This window comes from Triticum urartu, chromosome 5A, assembly GCF_056163025.1.
Source record: "Triticum urartu cultivar PI428250 chromosome 5A, HENAU_Tu73, whole genome shotgun sequence".
NCBI lineage: Eukaryota > Viridiplantae > Streptophyta > Magnoliopsida > Poales > Poaceae > Triticum > Triticum urartu.
This window is the reverse complement of record NC_141877.1, coordinates 193,232,255-193,250,275: the sequence shown is the minus strand read 5'-3', so window position 1 is coordinate 193,250,275 and position 18,021 is coordinate 193,232,255. Positions and strand designations below refer to the sequence as shown.

At 43.1% G+C, this 18,021-nt stretch overlaps 1 long non-coding RNA gene across 1 annotated transcript; it reads right to left on the bottom strand.

Moving 5' to 3' along the window:
• Nucleotides 1–12,428: 12,428 nt before the first annotated feature.
• On the bottom strand, nucleotides 12,429–17,646 carry LOC147970775 (uncharacterized). The gene is made up of 2 exons (XR_015603265.1): nucleotides 17,569–17,646; nucleotides 12,429–12,639 (listed from the first exon to the last, which is right to left on the bottom strand). It is a non-coding gene; the product is annotated as an uncharacterized LOC147970775 (long non-coding RNA).
• Nucleotides 17,647–18,021: the final 375 nt, after the last annotated feature.

The following is an 18,021-nucleotide window of genomic DNA, read 5'->3' as shown; positions in this document are numbered from 1 at the left end:
ACATTGGAGACGTATCAAGCATCCCCAAGCTTAATTCCTGCTCGTCCTCGAGTAGGTACATGATAAAAACAAAAAAAATGGTGTGGAATGCTACCTAACATAATTTTCATAGTAATTCTCTTTATTGTGGCATGAATGTTCAGATCCGGAATATTCAAGATAAAAGTTTAATATTGACATAAAAATAATAAAACTTCAAGCATACTAACTAAGCAATTATGTCTTCTCAAAATAACATGGCCAAAGAAAGCTTATCCCTACAAAATCATATAGTTTGGCTATGCTTCATTTTCATCACACAAAAATGCTCTCATCATGCACAACCCCGATGACAAGCTAAGCAATTGTTTCATACTTTACTAATCTCAAACATTTTTCAACTTTCACGCAATACATGAGCGTGAGCCATGGACATAGCACTATGGGTGGAATAGAATATAATGATGGGGGTTGTGTGGAGATGACAAAAAAGGAGAAAGTATCACATTGACGCGGCTAATCAACGGGCTATGGAGATGCCCATCAATTGATGTCAATGCAAGGAGTAGGGATTGCCATGCAACAGATTCACTAGAGCTATAAATGTATGAAAGCTCAACGAAAGAAACTAAGTGGGTGTGCATCCAACTTGCTTGCTCACGAAGACCTAGGGCATTTGAGGAATCCCATTGTTTGAATATACAAGCCAAGTTCTATAATTAAAAATTGCCAGTAGTATATGAAAGTGACAAAATAAGAGACTCTCTATCATAAAGATCATGGTGCTACTTTGGAGCACAAGTGTGGAAAAAAGGATAGTAGCATTGTCCCTTTTATTTATTTGCTCCTTTTTTCGTTGGGACAATGCTCTATTAATGATGATCATCACACTTCTATTTATTTACAACTCAATGATTACAACTCGATACTAGAACAAAATATGAATCCATATGAGTGCCTCCGGTGGTGTGCCGGGATGGGCAATTAATCAAGAGTGAAATGTATGGTAAATTATGCATGGTGACTTTGCCACAAATACGATGTCAACTACATGATCATGCAAGGCAATATGACAGTGATGAATCATGTCATAATAAATGAAATGGTGGAAAGTTGCGTGGCAATATCTCGGAATGGCTATGGAAATGCCATAATAGGTAGGTATGGTTGTTGTTTTGAGGAAGATATAAGGAGGTTTATGTGTGATAGAGCATATCATATCACAGGGGTTGGATGCACTGGCGAAGTTTGCACCAACTCTCAAGGTGAGAAAGGGCAATGCACGGTACCGAGAGTGTGTATAATCCATGGATTCAACATTAGTCATAAAGAACTCACATACTTACTGCAAAAATCTACAAGTCATCAAAAACCAAGCATTACGCGCATGCTCCTAGGTGGATAGGTTGGTAGGAAAAGACCATTGCTCGTCCCCGACCGCCACTCATAAGGATGACAATCAAAGAACACGTCATGTTTCAAATTTGTCACACAACGGTCACCATATGTGCATGCTACGGGACTTGCAAACTCCAACACAAGTATTTCTCGAATTCACAACTACTCAACTAGCACGACTCTAATATTACCATCTTCATATCTCAAAACAATCATCAAGTATCAAACTTCCCGTAGTATTCAATGCACTTTTTATGAAAGTTTTTATTATACGCATCTTGGGTGCCTATCATATTAGGACTAATTTTATAGCCAAAGAAAATTACCATGATGTTATAAAAGGCTCTCAAAATGATATAAGTGAAGCATGAGAGATCAATAATTTCTATAAAATAAAACCACCACTGTGCTCTAAAAAGATATAAGTGAAGCATAAGAGCAAAATTGTATCGCTCAAAAGATATAAGTGAAGCACATAAAGTATTCTAATAAATTCCGATTCATGTGTGTCTCTCCAAAAGGTGTGTACAGCAAGGATGATTGTGGTAAACTAATAAGCAAAGACTCAAATCATACAAGACGCTCCAAGCAAAACAAATATCATGTGGTGAATAAAAATATAGCCTGAAGTAAAGTTACCGATGGACGAAGAGGAAACAGGGGATGCCTTCCGTGGCATCCCCAAGCTTAGGCTTTTGGTTGTCCTTGAATTTTACCTTGGGGTGCCATGGGCATCCCCAAGCTTAGGCTCGTGCCGCTCCCTATTCAAAAATCCATCAAATCTTTACACAAAACATGGAAACTTCACAACAGAAAACTCAACAGAAAATCTCATGAGCTCCGTTAGTATAAGAAAACAAACTACCACTTCAAGGTACTGCAATGAACTCATTCCTTATTTATATTGGTGTTAAAACTACTGTATTACAACTTCTGTATGGTTCATACCCCCCGATACTAGACATAGATTCATCAAAATAAGCAAACAACACACGAAAAACACAATCTGTCAAAAATAGAATAGTCTGTAGCAATCTGTATCAAACGTATACTTATGTAACCCCAAAAATTCTAGAATAAATTGGTGCACGTGAGGTATTTGTCTATTAATCATCTTCAAAAAGAATCAACCTAATAGCACTCTCCAGTAAAAAAATGGGAGCTAATCTCGTGAGCGCTAAAGTTTTTGTTTTTTACAGCAAGATCGCAAAGACTTTCCCCAAGTCTGACCAAAGGTTCTATTTGGCACAAACACTAATTAAAAACATAAAACCATATCTAAATAGAAGATAGATGAGTTATTTATTACTAAACAGAAACATAAAGCAAGAAACAAAAATAAAATTGGGTTGCCTCCCAACAAGCGCTATCGCTTAACGCCCCTATCTAGGCATGAAAGCAAGAATATATCTAGGTATTATCGTCTTTGTTATGCAATCCATAAGTGCCTCTCATAATAGATTCATAAGGTAATTTAATTTTCTTTCTAGTAAAGTGTTCCATGCCTTTCCTTAATGGAAATTGGAATCTAATATTTCCTTCTTTCATATCAATAATTGCACCAATCGTTCTAAGGAAAGGTCTACCAAGAATAATAGGACATGGAGGATTGTAATCTATATCAAGAACAATGAAATCAACGGGAACATAATTCCTATTTGCAACAATAAGAACATCATTAATCCTTCCCATAGGTTTCTTAATGGTGGAATCCACAAGATGCAAATTTAAAGAGCAATCATCAAATTCACGGAAACCTAACACATCACACAAAGTTTTTGGAATCATGGAAACACTAGCACCCAAATCACATAAAGCATAACACTAATGATAGTTAATCTTAATTTTAATAGTAGGTTCCTAATTCATGTTTCTCTTCATAAGATTGCATTAAAGCATCAGCGATATTTTTGGTAAAAGCTTTATTTTGACTATAAGCATGAGGATAATTTAACATGGATTGTAACAAGGAAATACAATATATCAAAGAGCAATTATCATGATTAAATTACTTGAAATCCAAAATAGTAGGTTCATTGGTATGTAAAATTTTGACCTCTTCAATCCCAATTTTACCATTTTTTGCATCAAGATCTAAAAACTCTGAATTATTGGGACACCTTTTAACTAAAGTTGACTCATCTCCAGTCCCATCTTTAAGAAGATTAATATTGCCAAACAAAGACTTAATAGGGGACAAATCAATCACTTTTAGATCTTCATCATTATTATCATGAAAACTAGAAGAACACGCTTTTACAAAGCAATCCTTTTTAGCATGCATCCTAGCGGTTCTTTCTTTGCACTCATCAATGGAAATTCTCATGACTTTCAGAGACTCATTGATATCATGTTTAGGTGGAATAGATCTAAGTTTCAAAGAATCAACACCAAGAGAAATTCTATCCATGTTCCTAGCCAACTCATCAATCTTAGGCAATTTTTTTTTCAAGCAAAGCATTGAAATTCTTTTGAGAAATCATAAATTCTATAACAGTAGTCTCAAAATCAGAGGGCATATTATTAAAATTTCCATAAGAGTTGTTGTAGGAATTACCATAATTATTAAAGGAATTACTAGGGAACGGCATAGAATTAAACTTTCCTCTATACGTGTTGTTACCAAAATTGTTCCTACCAACAAAATTCACGTCCATAGATTCATTATTATTCTCAATCAAGGTAGACAAAGGCATATCATTAGGCAAAAGAAACACTCTTATTAGCAAACAATTTCATAAGTTCATCAATCTTTCCACTCAAAACATTAATCTCTTCTATCTCATGAACCTTTTTACTAGTAGATCTTTCGGTGTGCCATTTAGAATAATTAACCATAATATTATCTAGGAGTTTAGTAGCATCTCCTAAAGTGATTTCCATAAAAGTGCCTCCCGCGGCCGAATTTAAAAGATTTCTAGAAGTAAAATCCAATCCAGCATAATTTTTTTGTATAATCATCCATAAATTCAAACCATGTGTAGGGCAATTGCATATCATTAATTTCATCCTCTCCCAAGATTGTACAACATGCTCATGATCAAGTTGCTTACAATTCATAATATCGTTTCTAAGAGAGATGATCTTAGCAGGAGGAAAATACATAGAGATAAAAGCATCTTTGCACTTATTCCATGAATCAATACTATTTTTAGGCAAAGAGGAGAACCAAGTTTTAGCATGATCTCTAAGCGAAAATGGAAATAGCTTCAATTTAACAATATCATTATCCACATCTTTCTTCTTTTGCATATCACATAAATCAACAAAGCTGTTTAGATGAGTAGCTGCATCTTCACTAGGAAGGCCAACAAATTGATCTTTCATGACAAGATTCAGCATAGCAGTATTAATTTCACAAGATTCAGCATCGGTAAGTGGAGCAATCGGAGTGCTAATAAAATCATTATTGTTGGTATTGGAAAAGTCACACAATTTAGAATTGTATTGAGCCATCATGACAAACAATCAATCCAACACACAATCACACAAGAGGCAAGCGAAAGCAGGCGAACGGAAAAGAGGCGAATATGACGGCAAGGGTGAAGTGGGGGAGAGGAAAACGAGAGGCAAATGGCAAATAATGTAATGCGAGGGAGAAGAGTTTGTGATGGGTACTTGGTATGTCTTAACTTGTGCGTAGATCTCCCCGGCAAAGGCGCCAGAAATCCTTCTTGCTACCTCTTGAGCATGCGTTGGTTTTCCCTTGAAGAGGAAAGGGTGATGCAGCAAAGTAGCGTAAGTATTTCCCTTAGTTTCGAGAACCAAGGTATCAATCCAGTAGGAGACTACACGCAAGTCCCTCGTACCTACACAAACGATCAAGAACCTTGCAACCAACACGATAAAGGGCTGTCAGTCCCTTCAGGGTCACTTGCAAAAGTGAGATTTGATAAAGATCATAAGATCAATATTTTTGGTATTTTTGTTGTATAGATTGAAAAGTAAAGATTGCAAAATAAACGGTAACAGAAATTGGCAAGTTGTCGGGAAAATAATATAATAGAGAATAGACCCGGGGGCCATAGGTTTCACTAGTGGCTTATCTCAAGATAGCATAATCTACGGTGGGTGAAAAAATTACTGCCGAGCAATTGATAGAAAAGCGCATAGTTATGAGAATATGTAGGCATGATCATGTATATAGGCATCATGTCCATGACAAGTAGACCGAAACGATTCTGCATCTACTACTATTACTCCACACATCGACCACTATCTAGCATGCATCTAGAGTATTAAGTTCATAAGAACAGAGTAACGCATTAGGCAAGATGACATGATGTAGAGGTATAAACACAAACAATATGATATAAACCCCATATTTTTAGCCTCAATGGAAACAATACAATACGTGCCTTGCTGCCCCTGCTGTCACTAGGAAAGGACACCGCAAGATTGAACCCAAAGCTAAGTACTTCTCCCATTTAAATCATGCATAAAAGAATTCAGAGAAGAATAAAATATTGTTCATAGATAATCTTGATCATAAACCTACATTTCATGGGATCTCGACAAACACACCGCAAAAAGAATTACATCGAATAGATCTCCAAGAGAATTGAGGAGAACTTTGTATTGAGATCCAAAGAGAGAGAATAAGACATCTAGCTAATAACCATGGACCCGATGGTCTGTGGTAAACTACTCACACATCATCGGAGAGGCTATGGTGTGGATGTAGAAGCCCTCCGTGATTGATTCCCCCTCCGGCGGAGCATCGGAAAAGGCCCCAAGATGGGATCTCACGGGTACAGAAGGTTGCGACGGTGGAAATAGGGTTTCGTGGCACTCCTCGATGTTTTCAGGGTATATGAGTATATACAGGCAAAAGAAGTAGGTCGGTGGAGCTGTGAGGGGCGCACGAGGGTGGGGGCGCGCCCTCCTGCCTCGTGGCTTCCTCGCTGCTTCCTTGGCGTCCACTCCAAGTCTCCTTGATTGTGTTTGTTCCAAAAACGATCCTCGCGAAGGTTTTATTCCATTTGGATTCCGTTTGATATTCCTTTTCTGCGAAACACTAAAATAGGCAAAAAAATGGCAATTTGCACTGGGCCTTCGGTTAATAGGTTAGTCCAAGAAATAATATAAAAGTGCATAATAAATCCATTAAACATCCAAAACATATAATATAATGGCATGGAACAATGAAAAGTTATAGATATGTTGGAGATGTATCAGCGACCAGGAAAACTTAGCTAGGTTGAAGGAGATCCTTACTTGGTTAGACAATGAGTGGGAGATTTTGAGGACGGTGAGGGCCATGTGGCAATGTATGTGAAAGAGCGAGACGGCGGCGATGAGGGCGGCGATGTACTCATCGGCGGCAGTCACGCCGCAGTCCTTCGAGTTCATCGAGTATCTCCTCTGGGCGATGTAGCAGACAGATTCACCCGAGGCGAAAGTCAGGCGGAGGTGGTGTGTGTACAGGTCGAAGGTCGAGCACCTAGAGGATAACGAATCGGTCGAGTACGGTGTGCCAGTCATGAGGGTGCAAAACTAGCCGGAGCCACATGAGTATTCGTTCTCCCACCGCAAGAGGAGGCTCGATGGCGCAAAGTCGCTTCCCCACCGTTCTCCACGGTTCCCTCGACGCTCGCCTCGCAATAACCTAATCTTCCATCTGCTCATGCTTACAATCAGTGTGACAGCTAATAAAACTCATGCTTACAATCAATCTCCGAGTACTATGCCAATCACCCTAAATAGCTCTAGACCTTTGGGTTAAAGTTGTGACACTGTGTACAAAAAAAGAAAAGTAGATTGGTGCTTCTTTCAGAAAAGACTACACCCTAGAAAACTGCCAATATAAGCTACTAGTGTTTTTTTTGAAGTCTATGCTACTAGCATTTGGTTAGAGGATTTGCTGCCGAGAAAGATCCGTCCACAGTGAGCGCCACACATCCCACTGATGGTGGTGGGTGCCAATGCTTAGGTGGAGCAGGGTTGGCGTCGGTAATTTTGACTTGGCACCTTGCACTCTGCATATATGCCGGTTCCATCCGTACATTTGTGCAGTTACACCAAAATACAGCTGAATAACCCTATTTGCACAGATAGTGAAAAGGCGTGATTACATTATAGTGGCACTAGTTGATGAAACATACACTAATAAATAGAACAAAACATTGCGATAGTATCATAGTATGCCATGCTGCGAGGGCGAGATGGGCCCTACGATGCCTCATACGGTACGCCTCATACTGGAAATCGACCCAAGTCTCCCCGATACACCTTCTCCCAGTGATGAACATTAGTGTACAACGGTAGTACAAGGAGGGGCCTTGAGACATTCCAATCTCTATTTTTGTGCATATCAACTAAAATTAAGCACCCCACTTTGCAGAAACGCTTAAACACTAACAATGGGACTAGTTGATGAAACATATACTAACAAAGAGAAGCACTTTCTTTATCTACATTGAGAATGAAATGATAGAGAGGACACTTGCTCTATTTTAACTATATTATTACTTCATTTTATCAGTGGCACTAGGGTCGAGTAGGTGGCAAACAAGGTGTACCGTGCGTCGCAAGGATGGAGGTCGGGGGTGCTTACACTGGGATGCTGAAGCTGGCTCTTTTTGTCCCTATCTTCCCCTCTGATGTTTCTGTGGTAGCATTTGGTTTGTAATCCAAACTTGGTCGAGCTGGTGCTACATCCCCCTGCCTGCCTAGATTATGTGGCGAACTTGTCTCCTGCTAGCACTCAGTCTGTTCTAGTAGTAGTTGCATAACTACCCATTTACACTGGGATGTTGTCGGACAATGGTTCTCTATGGTTGGATTTCTTTAGTGAAATCGGAGGAAACCCCCTCTTACGATATATTTAAAAAAATAGTGCCACTAGCAGTGCCAAAACACTGCCTCAAATTAATAGTTCCACTAGATTAAGGTGCAAAATAATAACATTATTGCTTTATCATGGCAGTGCCAAAACAGTAGCATAAGAGCAGACTCAACATGCAGGATCTTTGGCAAACGGTCAGACCAAAAAGGAACATACCTCGTGATGGGAACCATGTCTGCAGTCTATGCCATCGTAGAAGGGATGACACCAGTCTCCAACATGTATGATTCAATTCATGGGACCTTTTGGTGCAGTTCACCTAAAATGAAGCAATGTCCCATGAGCTAGCAACTTCTTCATTTTTCAAGAAAAGGGCTCCAGCCCCGGTGCCATTTCCATCAGAAAACAAAACCCATAGAGCTTCTTCTTCATTATTTGTAATAAAATTGAGCAACATCAAGGTTGGTTGTGAAGCTCCTGGAATGTTCAACTATAATATGGATATCATTTGTCCAGTTGAACTAATATAAAGCGTGAAATGTATGTCTTTGTTTGCACAAAAAAGGTGGAAAGGAGGGTGACAAACAAGTCATGAAACATACATCAAGTGAAAAGAAGCATGTTCCTTATCTGAATGGCAATCCTACAAGGACAGTAGCAATTTCTAAAGCAGCAACATTGCTAGATATTAGTGTGGGCATTAGGACTAAATATGACAACCGTTAAATACGACATTAATTTAATGGTGCCATTGCTTCATTTTACCAGCAACATTGGTTTAACGTGTCCTTACTTTTGGCAGTGCGACTGCTACATTTTACAAGTGGCATTACATAAGAGTGGCTCGGGGCAAGAAACATCAAAACAGGATATCTGGGTTGGTCCCATTTTTGTTCGGTATAGCCACCTTATATTGTGTGACGCTAGCAAATCTAGTGCTGGACTTACTCTGTTGACTTATCACCCAGTCCCCACTTTCTTTCCTTTTTCAACCAATAGATCGGGTTTATATTGAGTTTGTACTGCATTTCCCTTTATTTCCCTGTTAGACCTAGAGACCAGTTGGATAGCCAGTCTCTCCTACTTTTTGCCCCCATTATTTCCTCTTTCGACCAAGTCCTAGATTCAAGTAACAGGTCTTCCCCTACCCCCACCCCCTTTCTTCCTTATTTGAACCAAGTCATACTAGATTTGAGTGCATGAACTAGTTTTACCTTTTAACAGTAAAAAAAATTAGGTGGCTTTCAAACAGCCGATCTATTCTATCTACGAGGGGACCAGGGAAATAGTAAAAGATACAAATGAAGCGACGTCAGGAGCTCGGGAAGTAGAGCAAGGCCGGTTCCGAAGGAAGTTATACCTATGGGTAGCCGGGATGTCGCTAGGTGGGCTGCGGGAGGACGGATCTGCCCACACTATGACAGCGAGGAAGAAGTGGTCGGAGGACCTCCCTAGAGCGGTGCTTGGGAGGGAACGACAGGGCACGCTGATCGGGATGCACCGGCAGTGGGTAAGAGCCGTCGCCGAGGACGACAGCGTGAACGTTGCACCTTCTCACCTTCCCCGGCGGAGAGGATCCGGCTGGATCTGTGACCAGCGGTGAGCAGAGAGAGAGAGAGTGGCCACCACTGTCGTGTTTAGATCTGGAGAGGATGACACACTGTGAAGAGAGCAACACTAGCAAGCAAGCACGGAGGCTCCTGCCTATATAGTGGAGTACTACTAGTTTTCTTTTGTCTACCGGAGCCAGCTTCACCTCGTCAATGATTGTCTTCATGCACGTGCCCCGGAGGCGTAGTTGTCCTCATTTTGATCTGAAGCACCAGATTATAACATGACAAGAAACCATAACTTCACTGCCCAAAGGAGACAACATGAATCCCGGCGGACAAACTAGACGAGGATCAAAGCTCAAATTAAAGATAAACTTGTAGAAAAGAGGTCCATGGATAGATTCCCTAATTAACATAGCCGGCTTGACATAGATGGTAGTCGAGTAGCCTTCGTGCATGTGGCCCCCATGACTAGAGCCTTGGAGGAACTCAGTTGTCGCTGTTTAACCCTCGCAGTGATCCGAAGCACATGACACCTAATTTTGCGAGATGAGAAGAAACCTTTTTTAGATTTCTCACCAAAACTACAGCCCTGTACAACATAGCCTGCATGATATGTAGACCATAGCCAATCCAGGCGTGTCTGCTAGAGTCTGGTCACATGCATGGACAAACTGGCCTTCCGTGTCATGCAGGGATCGTCCAGGCAACAACGTCGAGGCCTCCACCAACGTATGTACAACACATCTCTAGTACTATTGCTCTTATCTCTCTTCTATTATCTCATCCAACTTGCGGGGCCGAGGAGTAAGCCTATGGTCAGTTCTCAATTGCGGTCCCACATGTGTGTGAAAACGCAATATGGCATGCGTTCTATTCAGAGAGCGGCGTGCCAGACCGACCGACCGTCTCGGGTGCGACGCGAACGGGACGGGCGTGCTGTATATTGTACTCCGTAAATGTGTACCGCCATTTTCTTGAGGCTTTGCTCCATGGCACAATCCATGGATATGAAATTAGTATATTGTACTATTTAAAAGTCGAGGGCGGGGCTTTTCCCGCGAGATAGGCGGGGTAGTTCCGTCTGGTCGGTTTGACACAGACGTGAGAAGATGAGGGAGTAGATTTGACAGCGAGTTACTGCAGGACAGGTGGGGCCCGGTGATTTGACTTTCCATTATCATTTTAACTGCGGCGCTATATGACCGGCATGAGTCTCCCGATTCCTGACCACCTCCATACAGGTACAGGTGCCTCTCCCGATGCTCCACCATGTAGAGGCTGGCTCTTGCTTGAGAGCCCAATCCTCCACTTTTACCTGGCCTTTTTCCCCCACATATGCAAAAATGCCATGTAAAGCGGGCTTATAGCCCACTATTTTACTTGATCCTATAGGTGCTAAGCCTGCCACATAGGCATAAAGTCTGATGTGGCAAGTTAATTAATAAGAGAGAGAATAGATTGGTGACCCTAGAAAGAAACGGTTCTAAGCGCGTGTACCTAGATGAAGCAAACTTAGCAACAAAAAACTAAGCACCTATGCATTAGGGACTTGAGTTGCTAAGCCATTTAATGCCCATAGCACCTCATCTAAGCACCATTTCATTGGAGGAGGTCACTCCTTGGCAAATGGAGTAAATACTACGCAGAAAGAGATACAGAGAAGTAAACAAAAAATACTCTTATAGCCAACCTTATACCTAACCTTGTTGTAGTATGAGTGACTAAGTGATGAGTATGTATGACATGCCAACATCAGATAGCCTAACACACCGTGTTAAATCTCCAAGGGTGCGACCATGCAAGCGAGGCGACGGTCGTGGTAGGCGTGACCATGATACGGGCAGCTGGCAGCCCTTGGATCTAAGATCGAATGGTCGCATGCTAAGTTGCTGAAAATTTGCAGAATAACCCTCCAGGATAGGATATTCACCCATTGGTCTAGAATCACGCCATGCAACCGTTCGATCTCAGATCCAAGGGCTCTCAGAAGCTCCGTCTCACCTGTAATTTTTCCGACGCTTGACATGACATCGAAAGCCATTTAATTGGGCGTCGAGTAGACATGACATCTAATTGGGCCCCCATACACTACAGGAATCAGCTACTTTGCCGTCCGCCACGGCGGGAGGCAAAGGCATGAATGGCGGACGGCAAAGGCCTTTGCCGTCAGCCGCAGACGGCAAAAGGCTCCGGCAATGTAGGCTTCCGTAAACAGCTACTTTGCCGTCTGCTACTGATGGCAAAGTCTTTGCCGTCTGCCGCAGACGGCAAAGAGAGCTCGGCAGACGGCAAAGAAGGCGGACGGCAATAATTGCGCTGTCAGTCCATTAAGTGGCTAATGGCAGGCCTTTGCCGTCCGCCGCTGACGGCAAACTTTCTAGTGTCTTTGCCGTCCGCCGTGTGATGTCATCTACACGTCACTACATGGCATGTTCTTTGTCGTCTGCCACTGATGGCAAAGTCTTTGCCGTCTGCCACTGTAGGCAAACTGGCCAAATGGGTCAGCTCCCAGGAAGCACAGCTGGATGCCACGTGTCTTCTTTGCCGTCCGCGGCAGACGGCAAAGAGCTCGTTGCCCTCAGTGGCAGACGGCAAAGAGCCTGCATATTGGCTCTTTTATCTGTTTTTTATTAAATCCAACAATTTTCATCACAAATATAGATGACATATATAGATATATTTCAAAAGGCCATTACAGAGCAAACATATAAGATATCCAACCATATATATTACATGCATCCAACACATAACTTCATCATAGTTCCATCATACATAACAAGTTCAACATAGAGGCATCCAACCATATATATTACAATAGTTTCATCCAACGATACATGCATAGTTCAACGATACAAAAAGAAACAGAGAAAGGGATAAGGAGCACTCCATCTATGCAAGCTTTCGTCAAGTGAATGAACTCTGCAAAATGAAAAATAAGAAAGTTAGAACAAGAAGAGTAGAACAAGAAGAAGAGTAGAACAAGAAGAAGACTAGAACAAGAAGAGTAGAACAAGAAGAAGACTAGAACAAGAAGAGTATGTCATTTAAGAGCTAACTTACGTGAAATGGATCATATATGAGCTAACTAAGTTGAAATGGGTCGTTTATGAGCTAGCTAAGGTGAAATGGATCATTTATGAGCTAACTTAGTTGAAATGGGTCGTTTATGAGCTAGCTAAGGTGAAATGGATCATTTTTGAGGTAACTAAGGTGAAATGGATCGTTTTTTAGCTAACTCAGGTGAAATGGATCATTTATGAGCTAACTTAGTTGAAATGGATCGTTTTTGACTAACTTAGGTGAAATGGATCATTTATGAGCTAATTTAGTTGAAATGGATCTTTTTGAGCTAACTTAGGTGAAATGGATCATTTAAGAGCTAATTTAGGTGAAATGGATCGTTTTTAGGTAACCTAGGTGAAATGGATCGTTTATGAGCTAAATTAGTTGAAATGGATCGTTTATGAGATAACCTAGGTAAGATTGGTCATTTTGGAGTTAACTTAGGTGAAATGGGTCATTTTAAAGCTAACGTAGGTAAAATGGATCATTAAGGAGCTAATCTAGGTAAAATGGGTCATTTTTGAGCTAACTTGGATGGACTGGATCATTTATAAGCTAACCTAGGTAAAATGGGTCATTTTAGAGCTAACTTAGGTAAAATGGATCGTCTATAAGCTAACTAAGCTAATTATGCAATTTTTGACATAAGTAAGCTAAGTACAGATCGTTTTAGAGCTAACTTAGGTAAAATGGATGGTTTTGGAGGTTAGTAAGCTTATTAAGTCATTTTGGAGGTGAAGAAGCTAAGTCTAGGTCATTATGGTAAGCATTGGAGGAAATAAAGCTAAGTCTAGGTCTTTATGCATGTGTTAAGCAAAACACTAGATAAACTTACCAAGATGTAGGAGGTGTAGGAGCGGGGTGGCTCGTGTCGGTAGCTGGAGAAGGATCGTGCGATGCTTGTCTGGAGTTACGCTGCACCAAAGATCATTTCCAATGTCTTGTTAGCATGATGACACTCAAATGTTAAGACTAGCAAGTAATGTCCATTCAATAGAACTCACCGTGGTCCCAGGAGCAATCACTGGCATCGGCGGAGCGGTTTGACCTGTCTTCTCGTACACAGACTGCACATTTGGTTTTGACGACTCAGTCATACTAGTTAGTAATGAGACAAATACTACATGAATGTTTTGGCTAATCTGCAGAAGAAACTTACCACAAGGAGCTCGTACATGGCCCTTGCCTGCATGTCATTCCGTGCCCTCTCCTCCTCCATCATCTTTGTCGTCCTCTCCTCCAACTCCCGCTGCCTCTCCGCCGCCTCCGCCAGAAGTTTCTCCGTTCTATCTCTCTCACTCTGTATAGCAGCCTGCAACACCACTCACATGACCATTTGTAATCATTGATGGAAGCGCACAGAATGTAATGGAGAAAGATAACTGAGTACGTATCACTAACCTTGATGGTGAGTTGCACTGGCCGTTCATGAGGCCTTATCTCAGGAGCGGAGCTCGACTGGCGCGCCTTGATCTCCGAGAGAGTGCTAGGACAACGGATAAGTCCATCTCCAATGGATATGGAGCCATGGGACCTCCCGCCACCAGATATCATCAACAGCTCTGGATCAATGGGACCCTGGCTCGGGTTAAAGTCCTCCCCTTTCCTCGCCTTCCCCTCATCTCTATATCTCACGAGCTTGTTGTGGGAGGAGATGTTGGTGAAGTTGTTTGCATCATCGAGGTCAGACTGAGAGAAAGCCTTGACTTTCTTGAAAGAGGCAGTGTGGGCCATGGCATACAGGTCGTACACCTCTGGCACCTTATCCGCCTTATTGTAGCGTGCCTGAAAGAGAGAAACAATGAAAATTAGTAATTAAAGGGCTCAAGCTAGCATGATGAATGAATTGCATGAATCATGAAGCAAACCACATACCCAGTTGCGCCCGAACTGATATAAGTTGGAGCTGCCTTGATGGTGTGGCACACCTTCCATTTGGGCACGTTTGTCCTTGGCCTCGTTGTGGAGGGCTAGCCATTGTGGAGAGCACCACTCACCGACCAACACCTCCCAACAATCCATCCGATCCGCACACCATCTCGGAGGCGCCTAAGTTAGCAAATAGAAACTTGAGCGCTACGGCTAAGAATTACTAAATGAAGGAACTTAAGTAGAGAAGGCCTTAAGAATTACCTTCATGTACTGCTCCTTACTCAGGAACTTATCGCGGCACGCCGGCTTGGTCTTCTTGATACCACGCAAGGCGTAGTAGTCTCGAACAGCATGCACCCGAGCCTCGTGCCGTAAGTTCTGGAGTAGGCGCTTGCAGACGTTCTCGATAACATGTGCCGCATCCTCCTCGTATCCCTCCTCACACCTGTAGAATGTCTGCAATCAAATGAGACAATATTGATTAGTACAATTAATAACTAGCTAGTTGAAGATTTTTAAATGTGTAAAGGAGAAATTACCCAAAACTTTCTGATCACCATGTCTGCCCTCGTGTCGCACACGACACCGTCGATAATCTCACCCGGCGGGGCCGGGGCAGCCACGTAGTGCTCCCAGCTCAATCCAAGCTCTGGAAGCCGACCCTCACCAGGCAATGTGACAAACCCTGGGAAGTTTTGCCAGCAAAGAACTCCAAGGACGGAGTTGGGCCGGTGGACACTATGATGGTGGTCCCAACCCCTGCAGCATGACAAGGCCAACGCATTAGTTATTTGAAAAAATGTGAATGCACAAGGTACAAAAATATTAAATGCACTTACGTACCTCTCCCCATCAGGGAAAATCAACCACCTCTGCTCGCGGGTCACCGGCACGGACGGGAGCCGTGTAGCACCATGCTGGTAGACGGTGCCCCCCTCCTCCTCAAGATCAGTCGGCTCCCCACCATCATCAGCATGGCCACTCGGCTCCTCAGGCTGATCCGGCCAGGTACCCCATCCGGACGTGTGCTCCTCCGGGGTCACGTGGGCCTAACTCTCGTGGGCCGAAGGCCAGTCGACCCGAGGCTCGTGGGCCCAAGACCCGTGGACCGGAGTCCGTGTAGCCTCCTCCTCGGACGAGTCCACCCTAGCAGTCACGTGCTCGGGTGAAACAGCCGGGGTGGCGGCGAGGAAGGCGCATTTCGTCCTTAAGCGGCTGCATGTACACATTCATATTTTTGCCCGGATAGTTGGGTCCTGGAATTATCAACGTCAGGAAAATGTTCTTTCTTTGCATAATCTGTCCGGGGGGGAGATTGAGTGGAAAGACAAATACGGGCCAACAACTGTATTGGGCTGCCGTCATACCAAACACACTGAACCCATCCGTGCTGATGCCGACTCGAGGATGCCTCGGATCTGCCGCTTTGTCAGCATGTAATTTATCAAACTTTTTCCACGCAACACCATCCGATGTGTGTACCATCATCAGATTCCCATCTGCATCTAGTTCGGTTCTTTTGCCTGTTTTGTGCCATGTCATCTGTCTGGCCGTCTCTTCGACCATGAAAAGACGTTGAAGTTTTGGTACGATTGGCATATACCGAAGAACAGTAACGGGGATTTTGGTCTGTGTCTTCTCACCCATACCGTTGTCTACCACAATATACCTGGAAGACTTGCAAATGGGACAATAGTTCAAGTCCGCATAGTCAAGCCTAAATAAGGCACATCCTTTCTCACAGGCATGTATCTTCTCATAGGGCATCTTCAGTGCACAGAGGATTTTGTCTGACTGGTACAGGTTTGCAGGCATTACATGGCCTTTGGGTAGAAAGCGTCCAAATACTGTCATAATTGCGTCATAGCATTCTCTGCCCAAGTTGAACTGAGCCTTCAGAGCCATTACTTGTGAGATGGCATCCAACTGACAAAGCTCAGTGTGCTCGTGGAGCGGACGTTTCGAAGACTCCAACATTTCATTGAAGGCCTTTGCAGATTCCTCCATCTCCTCGTCCGAATCCCGAGCATCATCATAGCCTTGCACCATGTTTTCCATCCCGGTACCATGCTCGTCGATGCGACGACGATCCACCTCAGCTCGGTCACGTTGGGCAGACTCACCATGAAATGTCCACACCGTATAATCGGGCGTAAAACCACTCTTCTGCAGGTGTTTGCCATTTCAGCCTCTGTCTTCTTTCCCAATTGCCGCACCGGAAACAGGGGCACCAGGTTTTCTTTTGGCCATTTGCAAATGCGGCTTGCACAAACCCCTTAGTTTTTGTGAACCATTCAGCGCTCCATTTGTTCTGACTAGTGTGACCGGTATACATCCAAGCACGGTCACTCATCTTGACTTTCAGAGCTACTGGACACACCATGTATATATTCATCATGTATATATTCATCAGTTGATCTACTTTGTCAATTTTATTACGTCCATGCAACCTACACTCTAATAGGTAATGATAGGTCCTAATCCCACCCGTGTATGTGTAGATTGGGTTTATTTTCCCATGCTATGCTCCGGATCCGACGCAAAATTTCGGCAGCACCTCCCCGTTGTTCTCCTGATACACGTCTCTGCAATAAACAGAGAGGATGTGTACCCGGAGAACAACAGGGGAGGCATTGACGAAATATATGCGTCGGATCCGGAGCAAAGCATATGGGAAAACGAACCCAATCTACACATACTCGGGCTGTCCATGGATAGCGTTGGACAATTCGAAAGAATCAAGGTTATATATATGCAAATGCATGCATATTTATAACTATGATGCTTTCGAACGGGAGACACATATTGGTTACGCATACTGATGATTCAAGACACATACATAGCTAGCTATCAAGTTTCATCGGAATAGATCAAATAATTAATGGGGGAGGAGGACTTGTCATTTGTGCTCACCCACGAACGAAGGGGCAGAGCTCGTCAAACGCACGGCGAGGTCGTCGAACACCAAACCTCGCAGCGATGAAACAACTACACATTTAAAACTACATGATCAACACAATTATATATGATGTTTTTCATAACAAAATCGAAAAATATATGACCTAACTAATAATTCACAAATATATGACCCCGTCGGCCTCTGGAAGGCCAAAGAACACCTTTACGGGAGGTGTCGGTGGTCGGGGTGTCCTGTCGGTGTCGGGGTGCCATGTCGGGGTCGGGGTGCTGTTTCGGGGTCGGGGGGTCGGGGTGTCGTGTTGATGTCGGGGTAGTGTCGTGTCGGTGTCGGGGTGTTGTTTTGGGGTCGGGGTGTGGTGTCGGGGTCAGGGTGTCGGGTCAGGCTCGGGGTCGGGGTGTCGGGTCAGGCTCGGGGGGTCGGGGTGTCGGGGTCGGGGTGTCGGGTCA